At 38.9% G+C, this 27,705-nt stretch overlaps 1 protein-coding gene and 1 long non-coding RNA gene across 6 annotated transcripts in view; one reads left to right on the top strand and one right to left on the bottom strand.

The window, feature by feature from the left end:
• Positions 1 to 27,705, top strand: part of LOC131482891 (uncharacterized) — a 402,306-nt gene that overhangs the window by 233,334 nt on the left and 141,267 nt on the right. For all 4 annotated transcript variants that reach the window (XR_009247386.1, XR_009247384.1, XR_009247385.1 and 1 more), the window contains one exon: positions 13,221 to 13,288. This is a non-coding gene — a long non-coding RNA (uncharacterized LOC131482891). The remainder of the gene's footprint in view (positions 1 to 13,220; positions 13,289 to 27,705) is intronic.
• The window catches only part of MDFIC2 (MyoD family inhibitor domain containing 2), a 101,203-nt gene that overhangs the window by 55,535 nt on the left and 17,963 nt on the right, over positions 1 to 27,705 (bottom strand). The window lies entirely within an intron of this gene.

Raw genomic sequence — 27,705 nt, 5'->3', positions numbered from 1 at the left:
GAGGCATAAAAAATTCCTGTAGCAAATAAACTTGAGTAAAAATACATGTTGCCAGACAAAATATAAAAATATTTGGGGGAAAAAAAGAAATATTTGGTATATTTAAAATGTACATTCACTTCTAAACAGCACAAAATCCAGATTTTATTTTTATTTTCCTTTTTACTTAAACTTCAAAAAATATGTCTTTCATTTGATTAAAGTTGCAAAGAAAAAGGGAACTGTTCCATCTACTGGCTCGTTCCCTAAATGCCCGTGACACAGCCAGGGTTGATCCAAGCAGAAGCAGGAGCCTAGAACTCTGTTCTGGTCTTGTGTGCGAGGTCAGGGCTCAACTGCTTCAGTTTTTACCTGCTGCCCCTTAGGGTAACGTTAACTGGAAGCTCAATTGGTGTTGGAAAAGCTGGGACTCAAACCAGACACTTTATTGCAGGATACAGCAATCACAAGCAGTGTCTTAAAAACATGTATTTTTTTTTTTTAATTGGAAGGGCAGTTTTACAGAGAAAAGGAAAAGCAGAGAAAGATCATCCCTCTGCTGATTTACTTCATAAATGAAGCTGAGCTGGGAGCTTCTTCTAGGTCTCCCACAGGAGTGCAGGATCCCAAGGCTTTGGTCCATCCTTTACTGTTTTCCTAGGTCATTTGCAGGGAACTGAATGGGAAGTGGAACAGCTGGAGCATGAACTCGCACCCATGTGGGATCCTGGCACCTGAAAGGGGAGAGTTAGCCAGTTGAAGCATTGTGCCGTGGCCCCTGGGCAGTGTCTTAACCCCTGTGCCAGTTGCCTGCTCCTTAGGAAGCTTTTGCATATGGTCATTGACACACTGTCGCAGGTTCAGCAGAATCAGTAAAAGGGTTAAAAATGTAGAGATGAGAGTCATTATGAGTCTGTATAGTTTATTCAAATAACAGTTATTTAGTAGTTAGTAGGCGTATTTATGTTTTTGATATTCTTTTCAGAACATTAAAATTTTTTGGTAATTGTACGTAACAAAACCTAGTTACAATTACTGAAAAAAATTGTATGCGAATTAGGAATGATAAAGCATTAGTGTCAATTGCATGATTTTAACAGCTGTTCAGTCTGTATTTGAATTCTGTTGAATTTAATGGAAAAATTAGTCACATTTTAGTGCTGCTTTTTAAAAAGAATCTTTTTTTAAAAGCTGAACTCCCAACATTCTAAAATGCTCATTTTTATTCAATCTGTATAATTATTCTCGATTATTATTTTGTTTTGTACAAGTTTTACATTATTATAAACAGATGTGAGCATGAACTGAACTAACAAAATCCATCTTGGATACAAAGATAGAAAAGCAAAAATAGACATTCTTTTGGGCTTTCCACTCAAATTTGGAGAAAATTAGTTTTCACTTATTAAGCTTTTGCAGCAGTAAATACAACTCTGTATTCCTAGTGGTAAGGTGGCAGAGGCAGTCATACTTAACAAGCAAAATACGTCTACATAGCATATATTATTTATTTATACATATTATTTATAAAACCACTATATATATATATATACATATATGTGTATATATGTGTGTGTATATATATATATATGTATATATATAAAGTGGTTTTCCTTTTGAAACCATGTATTACTGAGAAATCCATTGCTGAAGTTTGTCACGGTGGTATAACAGGATCATCTTTTCCTCAGTGTTATGACAGGTCTAAGTGCAACCATGATGCAACCATTCTACCTTCCTAGAGACACTTTGTTTCCTCCTCATAGTAGTTTGCTGTTTGCATTTTCTAGTGTATTTTTCTATGTAAGATTTATGTATCAGTGTACAGCATCCCTATTTTATTAAAAATGCAAATTTAATGTATATGGTAACCCACCTTTTCCCAACTTAACATCTCCCTTTAATGACTTTTGGGTACTCTTCTTACCAATTTGCAATAATGTATTTGACCCATAAAATGCTGATAGGCATTTAATCTAATTTATATAATATAATAATAATTAATTCTACTACTAATAATAATACTGGGGTAAGTAGGGAGCCTTATTGAGGAAAAAGAAGTGCAGGTAAAAGCTATTGGCTCAGTTAAAGATGTAACTAATAGTTCAACTAATACAAACAAATGAAGATAACATTTTAAAACACTATTGATACTTTGGCAGCAAGGAGGTTTTATTGAGACATACTATTTAAAAAGCAAAAGGAATTTAAATGTTGGCAAACAATGGGGTTAAAAGTATACTGGACTAATGCTAGTCAGTTTTCTCATGAAAGGAAACTTCTATGAGTATTGTATAATGTCATAGGCACTGCAAGCATGCAAATAAAAAGGCTGGGAATCCATCTGAGGTATGCTTGACAGTTCTAACAAAGCAGTAAATCAGTCCACTGATTCTGTCACTCAGAGTTGTACAAGGAGATCTGCCTCTCAACCATGGCTTATGCATATTCTGAAAATTCAGAACAAGCCACCAATTCATGAAAACCTCATCACTTGGAAAATACTTTAACTCCTTGCTAATGTGCAGATTATTGATCGCAAGCATTTTATAAAAAAAAAATATATGGGAAGTTAGTAAATCTTATATAACATGAAATTTAAAATCCAAATCTGTCCTTTCTTCTCTCCACACTACAACTGAACAGTTTACAAGTGTAATAATATCACCCCCAAAATCTTATCTGATACAAATAGTAATAATTTCTGTTAAATGTGAATTTAAGATTTTAGGTACTGTAGCAAGAACCAACAACATCGGCCAGCGTTTTGGTCCTGTAGGCTAGGCTGCTGCCTGCAAAAGCCGCCATTCCACGTGAACTCTGGCTCAAAAACCCAAATACTTGTGTCCTTGCCAGCCATGTGGGTGACCCACATGGAGTTTCTGGCTCCTGGATTTGGCCCCTCTTGGCCTTGACCATCTGGAGAGTGAGCTAGTAGATGAGATCTCTCCCTCTCTCCCTCTCTCTCTGCTTTTTACATAAATAATCTTTTTTTAAAAAATGATGAATCCTTTTAATTTTTATATAAAACCTTAATTATATTATAAAATGTTGCTACTAATACTGAAGCCACTTTCTGGAAATCAAGATGTCAGATATCTGTGTTACAAATGTTCTGAGTCATGCAGAAAAGAAGGTATTCACATTATCTGAGAGACATGATTTGGCATTTTCTTTCTTTTTTTTTTTTTTTCTTTTTCTTCTTTCTTTTATTAATAAAAAGAGAACAGATTTTATGCGTCCCACAGGTACAATTCCAAGAAAACAATCACATTTCTTTTTCCCCCAAAACTCTCACTTCCTTCCCTTTCTTCAACAGCATTTTCAAGGTCTGCGTCTACCACTAATTAGTGGCTTGATTTGCCACTAGTCAGAATATTCAACAAGTAAAGACAGAAGATCTTTGTCTCTCCTTCTCTCTATAAATCTGCCTTTCCAATAATTACATAAATATTTTGATTTGGCATTTTCATCAACACTCTGCGAGGACTCATTTTATAAAGTGATCTTTAAGATTGCTTTAAGGTGGAAAACAGTCTGTAAGCCACAATTAATAAAAGTTTTTGGTGTCCGTTTTAATTTATGGGATGTATTTTATATTTCAGGACACAGCTGTTACATTAGTTCTTCCATGTATTGGATCCATAGTGACTTTAAAAAATTAGTACAGTGTTGGAAGACATATGCCATTTTCTACCCCATCAATAAATAATGTGTTAGGCAGAAGAGATTAAAGCCATGAAACATGTTCATCTTTTCTAGCAATATGGAGAATAAATGAACCAAGTCAAATGATATTATTGGTCTTCTAGTTTGCTTTTCTAGGAATTTCCTATTAATGATTTTTTTTTTTAGTTAGGAACCCTCTAATGAAGCTTAGTATGTAAATACTGTAATTCAAATTAGTTGTACTATTTCCCCTATGTCTGCAACTGAAAGTTCCAGTAAACTCCTTAGGTAGATACTTGGAAATTTTAGCAGATGCTTTCAGTTCTTTGGAAAATAGATTAAAAATTCTAGGGTGAATGTTTAAACAGTGCTGAGGTGCAGACCCTGCATCTGCTATCTGAGTTCCTGTGTTTAAGTTCTGACTCCACGTGCTGCTAACGCAGACCCTGTGAATTTTTTTTAAAAGATTTATTCATTTTATTACAGTCAGATATACAGAGAGGAGGAGAGACAGAGAGGAAGATCTTCTGTCCAATGATTCACTCCCCAAGTGAGCCGCAACGGACCGGTGTGCGCCGATCCGAAGCCGGGAACCAGGAACCTCTTCCGGGTCTCCCACGCGGGTGCAGTGTCCCAATGCATTGGGCCGTCCTCGATTGCTTTCCCAGGCCACCAGCAGGGAGCTGGATGGGAAGTGGTGCTGCTGGGATTAGAACCGGCACCCATATGGGATCCCGGGGCGTTCAAGGCGAGGACTTTAGCCACTAGGCCACGCCGCCGGGCCCAACCCTGTGAATTTGAATCTCTGTTGCCATGAATGAGAACCAGATTGAGTTCCAGGCTCCTGTCTTTGGCCCAGCTGGGCTTTTCCTATTAACCGGTGTTTGGAGACAAACCAAAACAGTGGGTGTAAAATTACTGTTATTTGTCTCCCTCTACGTGATGTTCAAATTAATAAAAATTAAAGAAAAACAATTTTGCCCTCATGGTTTGAATTATTTAGCCAGGATTAAAGTGTGCATATGAAATTTTACACTCTGTGGAAGGGCAAACCTCCTGGAAAGCCCTTTGATAATCCATGTTATGATATCAGAGGGGACTTGGTTAACTATACTATTTGTCTTCCCAGTACCCTTCTCAGTACTGTGGAAGCAATTCTTTAACAAACTTTTCCCAAGCCCTTAAAACCTGTATAACCAGCCATTTAGGGAAGTGCAAGGATAGGTATGCTTGGGCGCTTCTTAATGGAGCTAACAGTAAAGAACTGTCTTCTTTTGGTCATACGCTTTTGGGAATTAGGCTTATGAATGTCAGAGATCATCTTTCCTCTTGGGAAAAACCCGCTCACAGGAGGAGAGAATGTGGCCAAGAGGGCAAACAGAATTGTAAGTGGACAGAGTTTTAAGATGCAGAAGGAAGGGAGAGAGAATTGCAAAATTAAATAAAAGAGAACGCTCTTCTCTATGTCATCAAAAGCTGTAAAATAAGAATGGGTATTTTGCCTAGTGCTTAAGACTGCTGCTTGAGAAGACCCATCCAAAGTGGACGTGCCTGGGCTTCAATCCCAGCTGTACTCTGGATGAATGCAACTTCCTGCTAATGTGCACCCCGAGAGGCAGCAAATGATGCTCAAATATTTGGCCCCTGCCATACACATTGGAGTCAGTTCCTGGCTCCTTTCTTCAGCCCATCCCAGCTCTGATTATATTGAGCATTTAGGGCAGGAAACAGTGAGTGGGAGATATCTTTCTGTTTCTCTCTCTCTCTCTCTCTGCCTTTCAAATAAAACAATGAACTTAATAAATATTTATGAAATACTGACATTTAAGGAAACAAGTATATGCTTGTTTACTAAAAAGTTCAAGTTGCTCAGAGAAATTCAGGACTGCCTAAATTAATGGAGAAACATGTGAACTGGTAGAGTCAGTGTTGCTAAGATTACAATCCTTTGCTAGTTGACTTAAAGAGTCAATTAACATCTAACAGTGGGCATTTTCAAAAATACAGTACACCTGCACGAGACTGAACTTTTGTGAAATGGAAGATTGCAATTGGTTCTTACTATCTGATTTCAAGATTTACAATAAAGCTCCAGTAGTTGCGACAGTGTGGCATTGCTATATGGACAGACATATAGATTAGTGGGCACAATGAAGACTCAAGAAATGAACCTACACATTTGTATGGCCAATTGAATTTTGATAAAAGATACTAAAGTGATTAAATGAGAGCAATGGAGTGTCTTTTCATGAATCAGTGTTATAATATCTGTATATCTTTAAGGAAATATTTTATAAATCCCAATTTTCATTGTACATTATATTAAAAAATCTAAAATATGATATAGGGACAAATGTCATGGCACAGTGCACTAAGCTGCCGTCTTGAAGGCTGGTATCCCATAGGAGCACAGCTTCTTGTCCCAGCCTCTTCACCTCTGCTCCAGCTCCTGCTTATGGGTCTGTGAAAGCAGCGGAATATAGCCCAATATGAAAGTCCTGGATGGAGTCCCTATTAGGTGGGGAAAGAAGGGAAGGATCTGATTTACCAGCGGCTTGACTGTTAAACCAAATGCCTGCTCACATGGGCCTTGCTTCCCAGTAATATAAAATTTATTTTAAAATAAAACAATTTAAAAGGTTTTTTCAAAGGAAATTGTATTTAACTCACTGAGGTATACTGCTTCATTTAAAATAAGCAATCAATCTGAAATTTTATATTTGTATCCCATAATTGGATGTTTCTGAGTACTGTGGTTATTCGGCAAGAGCTACATAAGAGTTGGGCATTGGGGATTTGTGGGTTTATATTTTGATATTATTGGGAAAATATTTTGTTGTTTTTCTTCAAATATTTTTCTGTGTTCTCTCTGCTGTTCTGTATAACTCCAATTATACTTATGTTAGACTGCTTGAATTATCTCAAAGATCAATGATTTTTTTTTTAGTATTTTTTACTCAGTGATTTGCCTTGTGTAGTTGCTATTGCTTTGTATTCATGTTTAGTGCTTTTTATCTGCAGTGTTAAAATGACCTTGAATAGAACCCAGAGGAATTTTTCTTTTAGGTATTACATTTTTTTGTGTGTGTTTAACTTCATTTGTATCTATGTAATTCAGCTCTGTCTCTAATTGCCACATTTTCCTTTTTTGTGTATGTTTAGTAAGCTTTTGTTGCATGCTAAGCATTGTAAGTTTTATCTTACTGAGTCTTCGACTTCTTAATTATTTTTATTCATTCCAGTATGTTACACTTTGTTCTAGTGAGGCTAATGGTGGATATGTGTATTCACAGTGGCTTCTCCTATCTAGATAAAAGGAATTCAAGTAATTCTCAAGCCACAATGATCCCTGGAAAATGTTTGGCTTATAGATTTCTGGCAATTGTTCTTTCCCAGAAAGTCTGTCATGCTTTATAGGGCTCCATCCTCTACACACAAGTGATGATTAGCAACAACTTAAGGGTCTCCTCTGCAAATTGGTAGATTTATTCTCCATCTCACCCCAACCCCTTAGCATCTCCAGCCTGCAAATTCTATCTTCTTTATCCTTCCAAGTTTCTAGGATGTTTTGTTTCCTTGCTTGTTCTGTTTGGACATATCACAGTTCAGAAATTACCTCCAGGCAAAAGGTCTGTGCAATAATGTGATGCAACTTGGCAACTTGGTTATTTCCTTTTTCTCAGGGACCACTGCCTGACAGTTCCTGTTGTCCAATGTCTCAAATAGTCAGGTAATACATCTAACCAGTTTTTTTAGTTGTTAATAGTGTAGGGATAACTCAGGCCTTCCTATTCTCTCATGGCTGGAAGTACTATGTTCACTGTTATTCCTTTTGTTCTTAATAAATTCTGTCATCATCTGTGTCTAGCATAGTTTTTCAAATTTTACCTTTTTATGAATGATTAAATGTAAATATCTAAAATTTAGCATTTCTTCATATTTTGAAAAGTATAAAGATTTCCTAAGGGAAAAACAAAGGTAATTTCTTGTGCCTCTCTCAAAACTTTCCTGACTCTTAAAAGGCCTTGTATGGTCAGCTGTCTTCTTTAGTTGAATGTATTCTGATAAGTTTCCACAATGTAGAAATTCAATATCTTTACATGCTCAAAAATCTACTTTTATTTAATCTTTTAAGAATGGATTTATTTCTCAAGGGCAACTTACAGTCATAGGAGTCATCAGATAAATATCTCAGAATGGAGTATCAGTTTGCTAATTCACAGAAAAATCACGAGACTCAATGGGCTTGAGTCCATGTGGCATTCTGTCTTTGTAGAAGACATGATCTGAAGACATGTTCGTGCAAATAGAATTAGAACAAAATGAGCTGGACGAATCAAAGAGCTGCTGGCATCAATAGCCTCAGCCATTACATTTCACTTTGGTAAAGACTCACTTGGCCAAAGAATGAGCAAAGCAGCTGCAGCCCCCTAATGACTGAGGTTTTGGGCTAATGCTAAACAGGGAGTAATGGCTGTGCCATGAATCTTGTGATAATGAAAATATAGGCAGCTATGGGAACACTTGGGTGTGAAGGTATGTGTGGTAGCAAGGAATATCAAGTAGATTGGGGTTCAGGTAAAGATGGAAACTCATTGCTAAGTGGAAATACAGATGACAGGTAAGAATTACACAGGTGTAGGAGGAAGAAAAAGCTAGTGAAGCAGTCTCTACAGTATGAGGTTCTTTATCCTGTTAAACACACTAACACACGAAGTTCACGAAGGAACTTTCAGCCATCTTAGAACTTTTCTGGTGGAGCTGAGCTATCTATAGTGGAGACAATCAGAAGCATCAGTTCCTGGATCCCTGTAACTGTGAAAGCTCTTAACTGTGTCTGTTTCTCTGTGCTGGGGATTAGACTAAAACCCCTAAGGAGACTAAGGAAGAATTATAACCCTGAAATTTGATTCAACTGAGGAAGATTTGAAATGGCGTTCACATGTTGCATGGCCTTAGGCAAATCCTAGACTTAATTTACTTAGGTATACATAGTGGGAATAATACTGATGCCTAAATCCTATAGTCATTTTGAGATTTAGATGAAGTGATATAAGGTTGAAATGAGGTGTGTCCAAACATAATTCCTTGTATTCAATGTGTGCCTAGTAGATGATAGCATTATTATTTCAGTGTGCATCAGAGACAGTAAGCTCAAGGGACTTAGAGAGATTCTATTAAACTCATTCTTCCACTAACTGATCCACATCTATAGAAAGATTTTTCTCTTCTGTGAGCATTAAACCCATCTGAAGATCTCTGTGAAGATGTTTGACATATTATGTACAGACCCTGGAAAGACATGATTAAGGTGCTGCATTAATAATTTCCCACACTGAATCACATGGTAGATAATGAACATTTCCCACAATGTTCTCTTGACTTTACCAAATGAGTTGGTATTTTCTGAAGAAAAAGAAAATGTGAAATCTGTCTTAAAAATTTTTTTGAACATGTCTCTTACACTATTTTGTTTTTTATATCTCTGTCTCCAAATTTAATAGCTTCAGAATGACAATTTATTAGAAAATATCTATGCACTTTTCTGAACTTTTCTTGGAGGGAATCATTTAGTTTTCTTTTCTTTTTTTTTTTTTTTTTTTTATTATTGGAAAGCCGGATATACAGAGAGAAGGAGAGACAGAGAGGAAGATCTTCCATCCGATGTTTCACTCCCCAACTGAGCCACAACGGGCCGGTGCTGTGCCGATCCGAAGCCGGGAACCAGGAACCTCTTCCGGGTCTCCCACGCGGGTGCAGGGTCCCAAAGCTTTGGGCCGTCCTCGACTGCTTTCCCAGACCACAAGCAGGGAGCTGGATGGGAAGTGGAGCTGCCGGGATTAGAACCGGCGCCCATATGGGATCCTGGGGCTTTCAAGGCGAGGACTTTAGCCGCTAGGCCACGCCGCCGGGCCCTAGAATCATTTAGTTTTCACTGTGCATTTTGCAAATTCATTTGATCTGTTACTATTAGATTTAGTTATTGATATCTAATACATTAGCCAGTTCTTCATTATTTAAAAATACCTAAAACAAGCTAAATTACAAAGATCAACATTTATTTTCACTCACAATTCTTGGCTCACAGTCCAAGATCTAGTGGCCTCACTGGTGTGACATCTGATAAGATGGCAGGATGCAAACGGTTCAGAGCTTGATAGGCAGGGCCAAGAAGAGAATAGTAGGAAAAATATGGCTAACAAAAACCAACTCTCTTGTCAGACTACCTTGCAAGCACACCTCTCAATGACTGGAACCCACTGGGCCTGCCTACTAGACATGGTAATCAGATCAAGTCTCTACACTTATCTATTAACCATTAACATTAATCCATTTTCCATTCACGTAAGACTTTAGGAATCAGTCCTCCAATTCATGGACATTTGGGATACAACCCAAACTATTAGCAGAACAATACCATCTAATATTATCTTCTACCTTCACCTGTATCGACTTTGAGGAGTCATAGAAAATCTTGGGACCTGGCACAGTAGCCTAGGGACTGAAGTCCTCTCCTTGCATATGCTGGGATCCCGTATGGGTGCCAATTCTAATCCCAGCAGCCCTGCTTTCCATCCAGCTCCCTGCTTGTGGCCTGGAAAAGGACAGCCCAAAGCCTTGGGACCTGCACCAGCACGGGAGACCCAGAGGAAGCTCATGGCTTTGGATCGGCTCAGCTCAGGCTGTTGTGGCCACTTGGGGAGTGAACCATTGGACGGAAGATCTTTCTTTCTGTCTCTCCTCCTCTGTGTATATCTCACTTTCCAATAAAAATAAATAAATCCTTACAAATATGTATGTAAAGTCTTGCTTCTCCCCATTGCTAACCCTTTCAAGAGCACATTCTCTTCTTGAGGGAAAGCCAAGGGACAAAATCAGAATATCAATTCCCATCACTTAGAGTTGTTGTTGTGACAAAAGCAAGGAGACACAGCCTATTCCAACCTCCATCTTTGAGTTATTATGAAAGAGAGTGCCTGAGTTTTCAGCTTATCAAAATGGGAGGAGGAAGCCATTAGTCATACCTTTATGATGTCCTTTTTGATTGGAGCAAAGTACCAGACATTGTTGCTCATCCTGAGATGGTACATAAAGGTATTTTCTTTCTTGGAGCCCCCTCATGTCACTATAGTGGAAAACTTCTTTCTCTTTCTTTCCTAAATAAATTTTGCCTTGCGCATTAAAGTTGTCTGTATGAAAATTCTTGCACGTGAGACAAGAAACAAGGTTGATGTCATCTTTTCTCATTGAAATCCCTGCAACACTACAATGCCATGAAACGCTTAAATAACTGAATGTTAAATTTTACTAAAGAACTGTACCATGGTGATAATATGAGAAAAAATGTCAGGAGGGTAGAAAAGGGAAGAGGAAAAGTTGGAAGGAATCCCTATATCCACACAATGTATGGAAAACAACAATAGTAGTAGTAATTATAAATTTAAAAATAAAAAATAAAAAGTTAGACATTATTTTGATTAAACTATAATTGCTATTAAACAGAAACATTTTACTATGATTGTATCTATTTTTCTTATATAAATATATGTATACCTATTATTTTCTTTTAAAATGAATTTAATTTCTGAGATATGAACAGTTTTAAAAACAATTAAGGTAGAAGTTTAGGAGCATTGTTCTGATGATTCCTCACACAAAAGGCAAAATCTGACAATGGGAAAATGTTGTTAGTGTTGGCCTGGGAGCAGGCAGAAAGTCCCTGAGTGTCTCCAAAATTTCCCTCCCAAAAGTTCCCATGGAGAATAACCACCTGGAACTCATTTAAACGGAGCCAACCAATCAGAAGACAACACATACCCCTACCTCTAGCCCCATCGGAACCACTACTTAAGCAATGAGTGCCTCCATCCAGGAGCTACTTCCCTGGCCCACTGCCTTGTGGATTGGTAAACCTGGTCCAGGAACAGACCCCAATAAAACCCAGTTTTATCATCATTCTGATCTCAGTAGTCCCATTGTTTTGGTGCAGCTTTTTTTTTTTTTTAAGATTTGCTTATTTTTATTGCAAAGTCAGATATATAGAGAGGAGGAGAGATAGAGAGGAAGATCTTGTGTCCATTAATTCACACCCCTTGCGGCCAAAAGGCTGAAGCTGAGCCCATCTGAAACCTGTGCCCGGAGCTTCTTCCCTGGCTCCCACATGGGTGCAGGGTCCCAAGGCTTTAGGCTGTCCTTGACTGCTTTCCCAGGCCACAATCAGGGAGCTGAATGGAAATTGGGGCTGCGGGGATTAGAACCGGCACCCATATGGGATCCCAGCACGTGCAAGGCGAGGATTTTAGCCGCCAGGCAACTGCTCCTAAGTTGGTGCAGTTTTATTCTTACAGTTAGCTCTTTGTTGGTTGAGGAATCTTCACATATGGATATACTTGATGATCACTGCCGGTTTGAGTACCAGCTTCTGTGCTTTAGCTTCCTGCTAATGTGCTTGGTAAAGCAGTGGAGATGTCCCAAGTATTCGAGCCCTGCAAATGAGAGTTCCAAGCTCCTCAATGGCCTGGCTCATCCCTGACTGTTGCAGCCATTTAGGGAATGAATGAGCTGAATGAATTCTCTGTCTCTCTCTCTCTCTCTCTCAGATTCTCCCTCTCTCTCTCTCTCCCTCTGTAATTCTGCCTTCCAAATAAAGAAAACAAATCTTTAGAAAGGAATGACCCATGTCTAGGCAGGTAATGCATGGATCTATGGAGTACTGGCTAATCACAATCAGCTAATTGATGTCACTTGAAATAAGGATTCATCACTTATTCATATCTCAAGCAAGCCATAATCCTAAAATTTTTGTGGAATCTTCTGTTTTTAAAATAGTAATGAGTTCAAATATTTCACAAAGATCACATTGGCCTTGCAAAGTATTGACCAAATATGACCCATGGGCCACCAGTTCGCAAATTCTGTCCTGGTCCTTAACTCCTCTTCCAGAAAACCTGGGCTCTGGGAAAGTAATCAACCCATCTAAGGATGGCTCAGGGCAGAACTGATCTTGGGATATTAGTATATCAACTCACAGTCAGGAAGGCTGCGTCAGACTGAATATCCTGTAACACTGCACGGGGTGACAAGGTAGCTCTGAATTCCAAGGGCCAAAATTGTGACAGTTCACCTATTTTTTTAAGGAGTAGTAATCCTCATCACAACCTGAGAGTTATTCAGTGCATTTATTTTGCTCGAGTTCTTTGAAGTGTAATTTTATACAGTAAAATATAACCTGTATAAATGAATAGTGTACCTTGACAAATGTAAGCACTACCCAAACCAAGGGGCAGGGCATTTCTATTTCCCTAACATACTCCCTGGGGCTCCTGCACAATCACCACCAGCCAGCCCAAGGCAGCCACTTTTGGTCGCTGCAGATTGAATGAGCATTTTTCAGCATTTAATGTAATAAGACGTCTTTTTTACCTGGCCTTTTTGGTTTAGTATAATGTTTTGAGGTTCATCTGTGTTGTTGTTCAGACCACAATTTGTTTATCCATTCCTCTCTAATGTACATTTGGATGTTTCCTGTTTTATCTAATATGAATAAAGCTGCTATACATATTTCTATACAGGTCTTTATCTGGACATATGTCTTCATTTCTCATGAGCAAATATCTACCAGTGAATTTCTGGGTTGAAGGTAAGTGTATATTTAACGTTATTAAATCTGCTCTGCACATTTTGAGTTTTGAGTTAAGTGGAAAGATAGCATTGCTGAAATCTACAAATCCTATTATCCTTCTTCCATATTCCCCATGCTTCCTCCTGGTTTCTATTGAAAAGCATAACTGAATATCCCTGAGTCAGAATTTTCTTTCAGCAGGATTTTGGGAAGGAACAGAAATAGAAAAAAAAAATCAGAGGAAATCCTTAAATAACTAAAAGTTATTTAGTTGCCACAGCAAGTCCAGCCAGAGACCCAAGTCTTGTCTGAGGAAGGCTGTGTGTATGAGGAAGATGAATCAAACCCTATAGGAACCGCCAAATCTAAGGTTTACTCCAGTGATCAGTGAGACTTGAAAGGCATGCATGAGATTTCATGCACATGTGAATGTTTGTCCCCAGAGGTGGAATAACAAGTGCACTAAGCCAAGTTAGTTCATTAAAACTTACTTGACTCAACAATTTCTCTGAAGACTGCTCTAAAGAAAATATGTGTTTATATCGTACTTATCACCTCTTTTTTGTTCTTAAAAATGAGATGCTAAAACCTTTAATCCAAAGGGAAGTCTTATAAGCTTCAGAAGGAGATCACAGAAATGTGTCTTTCCAGTATTTTTAGGTCATTGCCATCACCCAGGAGATGGTCCAGAAAAATCCTTGCTAACACACTAAACTCCAGATGATATAGTAATGTCACCTAATTGAGAAAATGTCAGTGCTAATGCAATGTCTGAGTTCACTAGATATAAAAAGAAATGCAGGTCTTGTTTTTGGTTTCTATGAACATTTTGTTAGTGTTAGAGAAGAAAAGTGTGAGACCCGGATGTACCTGGCACACAGGTGCTTCCATTCTATTAGTTTATTGTTTGCTAATGGCAGGCATTAATCAATTGATCAGAGATTTTAAAGGGTAACCTTTTCAGATTTGTTAAAATGAGATTTGTAATTTGCTTTTTGTGCTTAAGTTTATTGGCCTCTAAAATAAGGTGTTGTTATGAATATTATAAATAAAAGTAAGAAATATCTGTCTTGGATGTGTATGTGGCAGAGAAGAGGGGAGAGAAAGAAAAGAGCTGTATTATAATCTTTGGATATTCACTAGAAAATTTTGATAATCATACCTTTTTTTTGTGCTTCTGACTCCAGGTAAGTTATCAGTTATGAACACAGCTATTCATCATGTTCTACAAAATAAGCTTAACTCTTTCTTAAGTATGAAGAATCTAGCAGAAGTGAACATTGACATGTAACCTTCAATGACATTCTTCATCAACTCGATCTTATAAGATAGATTTGAAAAGTTGTTTTCTCCAATTAATGTTAAAACTGACTGACTGAAGAACTTAGTAAGGAGCTCCAAATTGAATATGTGTTAAAGGATGTTGTAAAAATTATGAAATATTGGTAATGAGACAACTTTAAAATCTTATTGTACTGCTCTGTTAGCTCTGGATTAGTTCCATTAATTTTCTTTCAGCCTTTTTTTTTTTCAAATTGAGCAATATAAATAGAATAAAACCTACTATCATTTGAAACTGTTAATCTGTGAGAATGAAGATTCTCAGTGTTCTGTCCCCCAAAGCAAAATCTAGAGATAAATCATCTCTTCAGGGTAATGTTAAGTCTGCAAATGAGAATCCCTACAATCCTTATTGAGGCTTCCCTAGTCTTCTCACCCGTCTTATAATTAGGTGAATTTAACTTGGAATATAGTTCCTATGACTAAAAAACAGTTCCTATTAGTAATAGTCAACTAGTATGTGATTTAGATTTGTTGCTTCCAAATAGTATTCATAATGCTTGAGAATACAGGCCTCAGAGCTGCATTACCTGGTTTTAAGTAATGATCTGGCCACTTACTTGTTTTGTGTCTTTGATTGAGTCATTGATCCAACCAGCTCATGCTCAGTTGCCTCATCTTCAATAGGGATACTAATAATACTTATCAGAGGCTTGTTCCAAGAATTAAACAGCTATTGATGAAGTGTGTAGGTCAGTGTCTAGTGTATAATAATTACCAAATAAGAAAATCATAAATAAAGTAAATCTCGGTTTAAATAAGAACTTTTCAGGGCGTATGTTTGGCAAAGCTGTTAAGATGCTCCTTGGGGTACCTACAACCCATTTTGTAGTGGCTGTATCTCAGTCCTGACTGTTTCAGCTAACTGCTAATGTGACCGCTGGCAGACAGCAGGTGGCCTCAAGTACCTGAGGCCCTGTTACACACATAGAAGACACATGTTGAGCTCTGATGAGCTCCTGTTCCGACTGTGGCTGCTGTGGGCACATGGGGCGTGACCCAGAAGCTGAGCAATCTCTCCTTCTATGTCTGCCTTTATTTCTGCATCCCATTCAAATAAGAAATAAGTTAATGAAGTTGAAAATTCAATGTTAAACATACACTAAAAAAGAAATTTTTGCTAAAATTTTTTTTAAAGATTTATTTATTTTATTACAAAGTCAGATAAACAGAGAGAAGGAGAGAGAGAGAGGAAGATCTTCTGTCCAATGATTCACTCCCCAAGTGAGCGCAACGGCTGGTGCTGTGCCAATCCGAAGCTGGGAGCCAGGAACCTGTTCCAGGTCTCCCACGCGGGTGCAGGGTCCCAAAGCCTTGGGCCGTCCTCGACTGCCTTCCCAGGCCACAAGCAGGGAGCTGGATGGGAAGTGGAGCTGCCAGGATTAGAACTGGCGCCCATATGGGATCCTGGGACGTTCAAGGCGAGGACTTTAGCCGCTAGGCCACGCTGCCGGGCCCTTGCTAAAAATTTAAAATCTATTTTGTATCCTGTGAGTGATGAATTCGATAATAATTAAAACCACACTGTTCATTCTTTTATGTTTTGATTAATATTCTTAAGCAAAATGAAGTAAAATTATTTCACAATTTTATGCCCTTAGTATACTTTGAAATATCTTGATGATGAATGCTTCTAAATTTTAGAAAATATATATACTCCTTTAAACAAAGTATAATTACAATTTAGATAGTTATGATAACATGAAGCCTATGTGAACAAAATTTTTGTCGGTTTTCTTCTTGTCTTTCAATGTCTAAATAGTTTTTGTTATATAAATGCTCAACAATTGTTTTGCTCAGTGCAAAATACTTCTGATGATACTTAATATGCTAGAAAACATTTTAATATTAAAATTGTGACATGTACTGTTAGAAGAATAATATTGGAATACTTTTTTCTAGTTATTAAAATTATATCCTATACCATAGGAAGTGTGGATTTTTAAAATTTACCCTCTGTTGCTAGACATTTATGTTGTCAGGCTGTTACAAACAGATACTGTGACAAGTGCCCATAGCAAAATCTTTGCATATACCTCTGTTTTTATTTTTAGGATGATGCCCAGATGTGAAGGATTAAGATTAACTCAGTGTCTATCTTGTAAATATATACCACCTTTATGCAGATAGTACCTGAGGATACTATAGTGCGTAAAGAATTACCGTCATGACCCCGTGGGTTTCAGAGTAATGTAGCATAGAAGTTGGCAGATGATGGCTATTGGAACACCTGTGACCCGTGGCCTATTTTTTGGTATATCAAGTTTTACTGGGACACAAACATGCTCATTAGGTTTTCACATTCATGACATAGTTGAATAGTTATCGCAGAGGCTTTGCGTGGTTCACAAATCCAGAAATACTATTTGGCACACTACAGAAAAAAAAAAATAGTTGATTCTTTGGCCTGGTAGATTATACAAGATTTCCAAAAGTTTGTAGAAATGTAATCAAAATGCATTTATTTTGGTTCAAAAATGGGAAACTTATGCATAAAAGTAAGATGCAAAAAGTTTGTGAAAAATTAACAGTGTCATAAACTGTTAATGTTAGTCCTTTCTAACGTGGTATATATGAATAATCACAAAATCTGAGATGACTAAAATCAGAATTAATTTGCTTTCAAAATTCATTTTTGCCTGAATTAATGTATAATTGTCTAAGCCCTCAGCAGTTTCATCAAACTTTTGTTCTATGTTTTTAAGGACTGAAAAGGCTGGAACAGCTAAAGTGGACATCTATCTTCAGCTGCTTGGAAATAAAATACCAAAAAAAAATTAATAATAATAAAATTGCTGAAAGCGATAGTGTATCATTTTGCATATGAAATCTATTTTGTTTATTCAGAAACTAACCAACATTACCTTAATGACTTGTGTAAACGGAAATATCTGTTATTTGACTTTTTTCCCCTAGCACTGGCCTCACACAGGCATGCTAATGATTATTTGTCAAAATCACACTGTTTGCTTACAAGGTATGAAGGCTTTTTAGACACTGTAATGACGGCTCTTGATTCACTTGATAATATTTAGAATAAGCCATAAAAGCTGATCTCTGAACAAACAGACCGCTTTTATTGGCTTTTAGTGCTATTACTGCTGTCATAAGTGGAAAATTGGCCTAATGCAAGCAATACTGCTGTGTCATACTGCAAAACTGCTGCTTGGTTTATGGTTTATTTCTTCTAACAGAAGAACAGCCAGGTACAAAAGAGTATACCACCACATGCCAAGCTGCAGGGTTTGATGCTTCCACAGTTATTCACCTAAGGCAGGTGGAGGGATGTGCTTGAGGATGGAAGGAAACTTGCCTAAGCTCAAAGTTCTATAATGTGGCAGATACAGGGATTGAAGGTCCAAGACAAATCTGATTAAAGTGAAACTCAGTCTAAATCAGACAATGATTAATAGTTTTCTGGCCAAATTATATCTTCCCTGATTATTGTTTTATGTTACATATTTACTGAGATAGTTATGCACAGAGAATCAAGTGCAGAAATATCAACTCTACAGCTTGATTGTGTGTGCTGAGTAACCAGGATCCATCAGTATACAAAGCGTTTCAGCACCCTAAGCAGCTCCCTTGCCTCTCCTGCCATTGTTTACTCCTAAGTCATCACCGGTTCTCTCATAAATTCTGATTTGTAATACTGCAGCTTTCTTTTGGCTGTTCTCATCCATGGAATCATACCATGTATCTTCTTTCTTTTAAAAATGACTTAGTTTATTTGAAAGGCAGAACAACATAGAGAAGAGGCAGACAGTTGACAAAGGCCCACATTACTTGGGCTCTCTTCTGCTGCTTCCCCAGAGACATTAATAGGTAAGTGGATCAGAAGTGAAGCAGCTAGGAACCAAACCATCAGTTCCAGCGTATACAACACTGTTGTTCAACATATGTCTGTAAGATGCTTTTGTGTGTACTAGTTCTATTTAATTCCTAGCAGCAATTCTTTTTATTGTCTTGTAGTGTCCCATTACAGAGTTGTACCACAATTTTCTTACCCGTGTTTTGTTGTCGTTGGGGATTTTTAGGTGTTCTTGGTGATTGTTTATTATGAAGAAAACCAACAAATTTGTAGACTTGAACTTATTTTGTAGACATGAACATTGTGTTCTTTTTGGTATAAAACCAAAAAGAGAATTGATGCAATGTAAGATGGGAATTTGCTGGGACCTGGGTTATAGCACAGAACATTAACCCATGGCTTGCATTACCAGCACAGCGTATCACAGTGTTAGTTTGTGACCCAGCTGTTCTACTTGTGATCCAGCTTCCTATTAAAGTGCCTAAGAATGAAGCAGAAGATGGCTCAAGCACTTGAGTACCTATCACTCATGTAGGAGACCAGATTAAAGTTCCTGACTCCTAGCTTTGTCCCGGCTGGACCTTGCTGTTGTAGATATCTGTGGAATGAACCAGTGGGTAGACGATGTCTCTCTGACTTTAAAATAAATAAGTCCTTTTAAGAAATGATCTAATTTGGGCCTGGTGTGATGGCTAAATAGCTAAATCCTACCTTGTAAGCACCAGGATCCCAAATAGGCACAAATTCATGTCCCAGCTACTCCAGTTCCCATCCAGCTCCCTGCTTGTGGCCTGGAAAAGCAGTAGAGTATGGCCCAAAGCCTTTAGACCCTGCAACTGTGTGGGAGACCCAGAAGAAGCTCCTAGCTTTGAATTAGCTCATCTCTGATTGTTGTAGCGGTTGAGGAATAAACTAACAAATGGAAGATCTGTCTCTGTCTCTCCTCTCTGTAAATCTGATCTGCGTTTTACAGTAAAAAGAAATAAGCCTTTTAAAAAGTAAAATACATAAAATGGACATATTTTTAGCTTTATGTAGAACTGCCTAGCAGTTTCCCATGCTTGTTTCAGTTTCAACATCCGTCAGCAGCATATGATAGCTGCATTTGCCCCGTGCTGTTGCCACTTGGTGTGGTCATTGCAATATTGTTTTAGTAGATCTGAATGGCTGTATGTGAGACATGCACCGAAAATTCAAAAAAATATATTTGACTCTGTAACGCTGTTTATGTACATTTAGGCCAGCTGCTAATTATATTGAGCCATGGAGAAGCGGCGCGATTTCAGAATTTGCAATCAAATCAAGGCTGTCGTCTCTAGCTCTATCAATTAAAAGTGGTTGCTTATGTTCTTTGTGCCTCAGATTCTTATTCAGTAAAGCAGAGCAAGCTAGCTCAACAAAAAGCTTGTTGGGAAAGCAAATGGAACAACACCTACAAAGTAGACAGCTAGTATTTGACACATGATTGGGACTTAAAGAATGGTTCCTTTTTCCTCTTCATAGGGATCTGATAGTCAAGCAAAAACAAGCAACTTGCTCTTAATAGAATCCCTGATAATATAGCTACCTATTGCACCTAATCCTCCCTCCTGTTGAACTTTCTCCTCTCCTTAATAGTCAGTCTCCTGAATGCCATCCTAGGTTCTCTCCTCTGCCTTATCTGTACCATCCACTAAAGATATGTACTGGAATTCCTTTTTTGTTTGTTTGTTTAATTAGGAAGCACTATGTACCAAACAAAGCGACAAATTCTTTACATAGAGTGTTTCATTAGATCCCTGCAAAAATACATTTTATTATTTCTGTTTTACAGAGAAGAATCAGAGACTGAGAGATTAAGCAGATTATCCTTGAACAAACAAAGAGTGGGTGGTAGAAGTAAGACTTGAAACATAATCTATCTATTTGTCCCAATGCTCATTTGAGTAACTACCGTTCTGAGCATGTTGGAAAGTCCTTGCATACTGAATCAGTCATTCTGAATCATCTGTATTACATCTAAACTCTGTGTACCTTCTCAGATTCCACTCTGTTCTCAAATATTTTTCCCCATCTCCACCTTTTCTGGCACCTTTGGTGACCTCCCAGAACAGAGGGAATCCGAGTAGACGGCTGGGAACTGAAAAGGTTCCCTTGCACCACACACTGAGTCCCATTTTCATTAGTAGGTTCTGTGTTTCTTTATTTACATGAAATGCACATCAGCAGGATAGAAATGGGTTTCCTGGTTGTCAGGGGGCTAGACCGCGAAACTGGGCGGGTAACGTCCTTATACTTTTTCCTTTCTTGGGAAGCTTGGGAGTGATTTTTCCTTGCATGTGTAGGAGTTTTTAAAAACTTTCATGAAAGAATGGAATTAAAGTGGAATTCAAACTTTTTTTAAGAAAAATCCCTAATGTCCCTTCAAGTAATCTCTTGGATTACAGAGCTACACCTGGCAACATGCCTGTTGTAGCATGTTGTGGCCATCATAGTAAAATATCATATTGCTTTGCATCCTTCCTTCCCTCTCTCACTGTTTTTGTTTCTTAGGATTATTATAACAAAGCACAGTTTGGTCACTTAGAATAGCAGAAATTTATTCTGTCACAGTCCTTGAGAGGTAAAGTCTTGGAACAAAATTCAGGTGTTCTTGGAACAAAATTCAGGTGTCAGCAGGGCTACATTCCCTGGGGAAGCTCTGGAGGAGAAAACATCCCTTGCCTCTTCTGGCTTCTCCGGGTCCCTGGCATTCTTTAAAACCGCTTTGTTCTAATCTCTGCTTTCATGGTTGCATCACTATCTACTTTTCTTTATGTGCCAATTGTGTACTTTTGCCTCTGCTTTGTGGTAAGGACTCTTGTGGTTAGGTTAGGACCCACCCAGGTAACCCTGGATTCTCCTCGCAACAAGAGTCCTAATCATATCTACTAACTTCCTCTCTCTCACTCAAATACCACTTTAAAACAAAACAAAACAAAGGTGACGTTTATAAGTTGTAGGAATTTGGATCTGACACCTTTGGGTGGGCATTTTTTTTTTGGCTTACTACTCTTACCTTTATTCACCTTTGTCACCTTAGGCATGATTCTCTTAGATATCAGCATTTGCACCCCTGTCGCAATCTTTGTTTTCTATGGAAGCAGAAGTCATCTTTGCTATTAACTTTGTTCCGTTACTACTTCTTGCCTATATTTCTGAGAACAAAGCAATCATGCAAAAACCCACATCTGACCATGTCATTAGTTCACATAAATTTCTTCAAGGAAACCCTGCATGAATGTGTGTCAGTATTCTAATTCCATGAAAATCCTGATCTGGTCAATTCTCTGATTTTGTTATCTAGTATATTTTAGTCTAATGGTTAAAATCACAAAATTCAGAGATAAGCCATGTTTGTTTGAATTCGACCTCAAACATTTACTAGCTAAGTGTTCTTGGATAGACCATTCATTTAAAGTTCCTTTCACAGTGATTGAGGTGCTGAGAAGGCATATAGGTTGGCACAAGGTAAAAGTTCAAAAACAAAACAGATTTCTCCAGTTATGTCAAATAATGCACAAGAATATAAATCTCTGATTTTTTTCATTTCTAAGTATTTATCCATAGTGGTTTTTAATCAGTATTGCTTTTTGCCCCTCTTCCCCACACTCACTTTTTTTTTTATCCTTTCTTTGGTACTCAATTCAAGAATCCCCTTCTCTGTATAACTTTTTCCTGATTCCAACAGCTCTCTGAAGTTCTTATATATGTAAGTCACCACAGAGTATTGCTTAACATGAAGATTCATCCCACTCCCAGATATTCTAATTCACCCCATATTAATGTGGCCCAACATATACCCACTTTTAAAAAGCATCTTGTGGGCCTGGTTGTGTGTAGCAGGTTAAGCTGCTGCTTGCAAAGCCAGCATTCCCTGTGGGCATTGGTTTGAGTCCTGACTGCTTCACTTCTGATCCAGCTTGTGGCTAATGTGCCTGGGAAAGCAGCAAAACATGGCTCAAACACTTGGGCCCCTGAACCCATGTGGAAGACCTGGATGAAGCTCCTGGATCCAGATTCAGCCTAGCCCAGCCCCAGCCATTGGCAGCCATTTGAGGAATGAGCCAGTGGATGGAAGTTCTCTGTTTCTTCCTTTATCCTCTCTCTCTAACTCTGCCTTTCAAATAAATAGATTTTAAAAAGGTATCTTAGGTGATTATAAGGTTTTTATAAGGTGATTATAAGGTTATTCTAAGGCCTTTATTTATAAGGTTATTTATTAGGTGATTATAAGGTTATTACAAGGCCTCTTTGATAATACTTTAACAGTCTAAACACTGCAACTGACCAAACCTGACTTGGAAGGGGGCCCTCTTAGACAAACAAGCTATTCATCATGTCTCAATACAGTTCTCTCCATCAGTGGCTGTTGAGGTGATTAATAATCAAACAGAATGCATTCATTGTGGCACCAGCAGTTGGACTAGGTGGTTGGATGTGCATAAGTAGTCTTGTGGCAAGGGAAGCCTGTGAATCCAGCTATAATGGGAAGACGTTGAAATAGATTCACTGGAGCCTTGTAAAATCATGCAGTTCTCAGATTGATTGCTTTTGGATGAGTCTGTTTTGAATACACTGTGCGTGACAGGTAGTAAATGCTCAGTAATTGCTAAATGAATGGAGCCCGGACTTGGCAGAAGCTAAAACTGGATATTTACTGTTCAGTCCAGTGGATAACATCATTATTCCTGGATAACAGAGAATGAGGCAGAGAACGTAGGCCTTGAAGATAGGGTTTGAATCTCACATGAGCATCACTTACTGCCTGGACAGTCTCAGAACTACACAGAGCCAGGTTCAAATCCCATGTGTGTCACCTTCTCTTAATATCATCTGTACATGTGGCTCACTGAGTAAATCTGCAACCTCTGGTGTCAGCATCCCATATTCAGATGAAGCTATGGGCTCTGGTTTTAGCTGGGCTTAACTGGCTGTTGCATCCCTCTAGGGAATGAACCAGTAGATGAAGATCATCTCTCTTTCTCTTCTAGTTTTTTTTTTTTTTAATTCATCTGTATGATAAGCTTAATTGTGTCTGACAGATTCCTGATATTTCGGTGATTAATGGGATTCTTACCTGAGTCAGATGCTCTTTGTAGTTACTATAAAAAGTCCTCGGGGTGGGGTTGATGTCACTACTTTCAGAGAGCTTATGATACAGCTGGAATCTTGATTTCATGCAGAGTAAACAAGTAAGGAGTATGTGGATTGTATTGCTCAAACAAAAAGGAAAAGCAAAAAACAAAGCAAAAATAATGAGAAAGCTGATCTGGCCGTAAGTTAACATCTGCCAAATCTGGTTGGTGAATATGAGTTACTCATCCAAGTGGCTTCTTAATCACTTTACTGAACCCCTCCCTATTCCTTTGTGTGTGTTGTGTTTTAAAATTTTTATTTCAAAAATTTTTACTTCAAAAAGGAGAGATAGGGATATAGGGAGATAGGGAGAGAGTGCGCATCTTCCATCTGTTGCTTCATTCCCTAGATGGCTGCAAGGCCAGGGCTGGGTGAATCCAAGGCCAAGAGCCAGGAGCTTCTTTCAGGTTTCTCGTATTGCTAACAGGAGCCCAAGCACTTAAATCATCTGTTGCTGCTTTTCTCAGGCATTAGCAGGGAGCTAGATTCAGGAGCTAGAGCCAGGGCTTGAATCTGCATATTCTGATGTGTGACACTGAGGTTAAATGCATGGGCTCGTTTTAATACTCTTCTTGCAAGGTTCATAGTCTCTGGATCTTGTCCTTGGCTTCCTGCAAGGATGAAGAAATCTAATATTTTCTATTCTCTCATCCTTCACATCCTACTTAAATTCTAGCCAATGTTTTGAAATAACCCTGCTTTATTTCTAAGATTCATTAAAGCTTTACCTACCACATGCAAATGGTGATATTTCAAAGCTGCATAAACATCTCCTTCTTTAAATAGCTACACATTAATATGATATAAAGCTATTACTTAGGCTGAATTTTGTGTATTTCTTTTTTATAAAAGACTTATTTATTTTTATTGGAAAATCAGACATACACAGAGGAGGAGAGATAGAGAGGAAGATCTTCCGTCCACTGGTTCACTCCCCAAATGGCGGCAACAACCAGAGCTGATCTGATCTGAAGCTTGGAGCCAGCAGTTCTTCCAGGTCTCCCACGTGGGTGCAAGGTCCCAAGGCTTTGGGCCGTCCTCGACTGCTTTCCCAGGGCACAAGCAGGGAGCTGGATGGGAAGTGCGGTATGGGATCCTGGTACGTGCAAGGCGAGGACTTTAGCCACTAGGCTATGTTGCTGGGTCTGAATTTTGTGTATTGCAACAGATTTTGTTACACTTGTAGCTCTGTACTACCTTACCATAGTGCCACACTAGGCACAGTACAAAGTGTCTCTGAATTCAGGCTTCCTTTTACCAACTGGAGATAAAAATCTTTAATAGGGTCGCTGGAAACATTAAGGTATACGTTGTGAATTTCCTTTCTCGTGTTGGTAAGAATTGTGGTCAACTGGTTACATATAAAATGGTATGTCTGTCTGATGAAGAGAATTCTCACTCTTCATGCCTTGTCGGGGATTCCTCAGTCCACTTTTAGTGCCTGTAGCATTCCCACAGTCACCTCAATCCCTGTAACTCAGCATCACTGAAAAGCGTGTTCTCAGCCCCAGAGTAGTGCATCTGAAGCAAGTGAGCGAGGGGCCTGAATTCAAGTCCAGAATGCTGACTCCTTCGATTTAGAGACATTGGTAATAAATTCATTCTTGTTATTCCATTACCTCCGCATCCATTTGGGATACAAGTTTAACCACCAGGTGCCAGAGCCCTAAACCTCTTTAGCAGCGTCCTGTCCTACAGCCTCCTGAGGGCCTAAAGGAAGCTCTCACAGGCGTGTCTATTTAGGAAACGGACCACCAGGGTATCTGCTGACTACTCAGCGACCCTGGTTATCCTAACAGGAACCCTGGACTCAACGCTACGGGGGCTTGAGGGAGGAGTGCTCAACATGTACGGCTGTTTTCGTTGTCGACATCCCCAAACCACACGGTGTAAAAACTATGCCTGTACATTTGTGTTGTTTGAGGTGCTCCGAGCAGTATGCACAGAGTCTGAGTCTACACACGACGCGTGGCGCCTTGAGCACAGCGCCTGTAGGTGCGCGGGAGGAGCATCCGGGTATTTGGAGCTGAGGGCCGTGCTCCTCTGCGCCTGCCCATTGGTGCTTCCGCTTCCGGCTTCCTCTTCAGGCGCTTCTCGCCCGCCTCAGGCCGCCGAGCTCCAGGGAATTCCCTCTCCGGCCTGGAAGGGTAAGTCCAGTGCTTGAACTTTCCTGCGTCTTGGCTCTACTTTGTGTTCTCGAACCTGAGGGTCGGGGCTGCCGCCTCGGGGTGCGCAGAGCTGGGTAAGGCCGCAGCCCCGGGGCAGAGCTCCCGAGCCCCAAGAGTAGCTGGGGGAAAGGCCTCAGGTTCTTCCGCAGGTCCGAGAAGTCACCAGCAGCTGTTGGCCTCGTGAATGCCCAGTCCTACTCCCCCTTGGTGTCCTGTCAGGGCGGGCGCTATAACCCATGGTTACCCCGGAGGGATTGAAAACAGAATATTGTTTTGAAAGAAGAAAATTGATAAACTTGTGACTAACTTTTATATCAAGCTATTTTTATGTCTTGGTTTGCATTGGGATGTGTTTTCGCCTCAGGAATATTTCTATTTCCTAATTGCTTAACAGAAACCAATTTATATCCAAATGTTTGCTTTTTGATATTGCACAAATATTTAAAATTCTGTCTGGTTATTTATGTATGTTATACGCACACATGTCGTTTGCAGATAAAATGAAGAATTATTCTCATAGTTCCGCAGTAGAATTTGTAGTAAAAGTAGCAGTTTAAATGCTTGTCTTGAAGGTAGAAAGAAATCTATATAAATTAATCTTTTCTCAGTAAGAGGCTTATAATATTTGTGATTACGAGTTATCTGGGGGCTGGCCTTGTGGCATCACACATGGACACTGGCTTGGATTCTGGCTGTTCCACTTCCATTGCCAGTGCTTGCTGATGTGCCCAGGAAAGCAGCCCAAGACAGTGTTGGGCATTTGCATGCAAATGGGAGCCCAGGAATAAGCATGCTGTAGGCACTCAGCTTCTACCTGGCACAGCACCAGTCCTGGCAGCCATTTGAGGAATGAATCCTCTGTGGAAAATCTTCTGTCTCCATCTTTCCAGTGCTGCCTTTCAAATAAATCTTTAAAATAAAAACTTCATAATAGCAGAGTAACCACAAGGGTTGTAACTTAAAGGCCATTCATAGGTAAGATGACTGCAGGACTTTAACCTTTGTGGTATAAACAAAAAATAAGTAGAGTATTATTTGGTGGGAAGCAAAGAAATTCAGTATTAGCCGCCTCTTCTGCTGTACTGCTATAGGATTTTAGGAGCTTTTTCTCATTTGTGTTCCTTTGTTTCAGCTGTCCTTAACATGTTTGGTGGAAGTCAGGTGAAACTCATGAGTCAGAATCAGGTTCTTAAATGTGTAACATATAACACATAGTATTACAAAGAAAAGCTATGTACACAGTTACCATTTTTCTTTTTACTTTATTCATTTATTTTAAGGCAGTTAAATCGAAGGGGTGGGAGAGAAAGAAAGAGAGAGCGAGAGCAAGAGAATCAGTTTGGGTAGAGGTCTTCCATCCACTAGTTCACACCAACCCAAGTGGCCCCAACAGTCAAGGCTGGGCCAGAGAAAAACCAGAAGCTTCATCTGGGTCCCCTCATGGGTGGCAGGGGCCCAGGTACATGGACCATACTCTGCTGATTTCCCAGAACTGGATCAGAAGTTAAGCAGCCTGAACACAAACCAGCAACCATATGGGATGCCAGGATTGCAGTCAGCAGCTTTACACACTATGCCACAGTGCCAGCTCCCCCAAAATATTTTTGAATCATATAGAAATACATATGCATACTTATCAATAAAGTAAACATAATTAGAATATTAATAGTGTTGATTAGAATAAGTGAGATTTTGTGATACGATAGTTAGTATGAAAGTATCAGACTTGTAAAGCTCACAAATGTTGTGAGCCTTATTGTGATATGTGTTTCTGGGTGAGTTATGAGTTTTAATTAGAGATTGTAGAGGCAAACCATCTGCCCCGCGTGAGTACTGCAGTGCTATAAATTGGTGTGGTTGTTGCTACAATTCAGATTTTTGGTAAGTCTGTTCCTTTACGTCCCATTCTCACTTTCCATTATAGCATTCTGTATCAATAGAAGTAATAAGATTTTTAA

This window comes from Ochotona princeps, chromosome 21 (assembly GCF_030435755.1).
Source record: "Ochotona princeps isolate mOchPri1 chromosome 21, mOchPri1.hap1, whole genome shotgun sequence".
NCBI classification, from domain to species: Eukaryota; Metazoa; Chordata; class Mammalia; order Lagomorpha; family Ochotonidae; genus Ochotona; species Ochotona princeps.
This window is presented reverse-complemented; position numbering and strand designations above follow the sequence as displayed.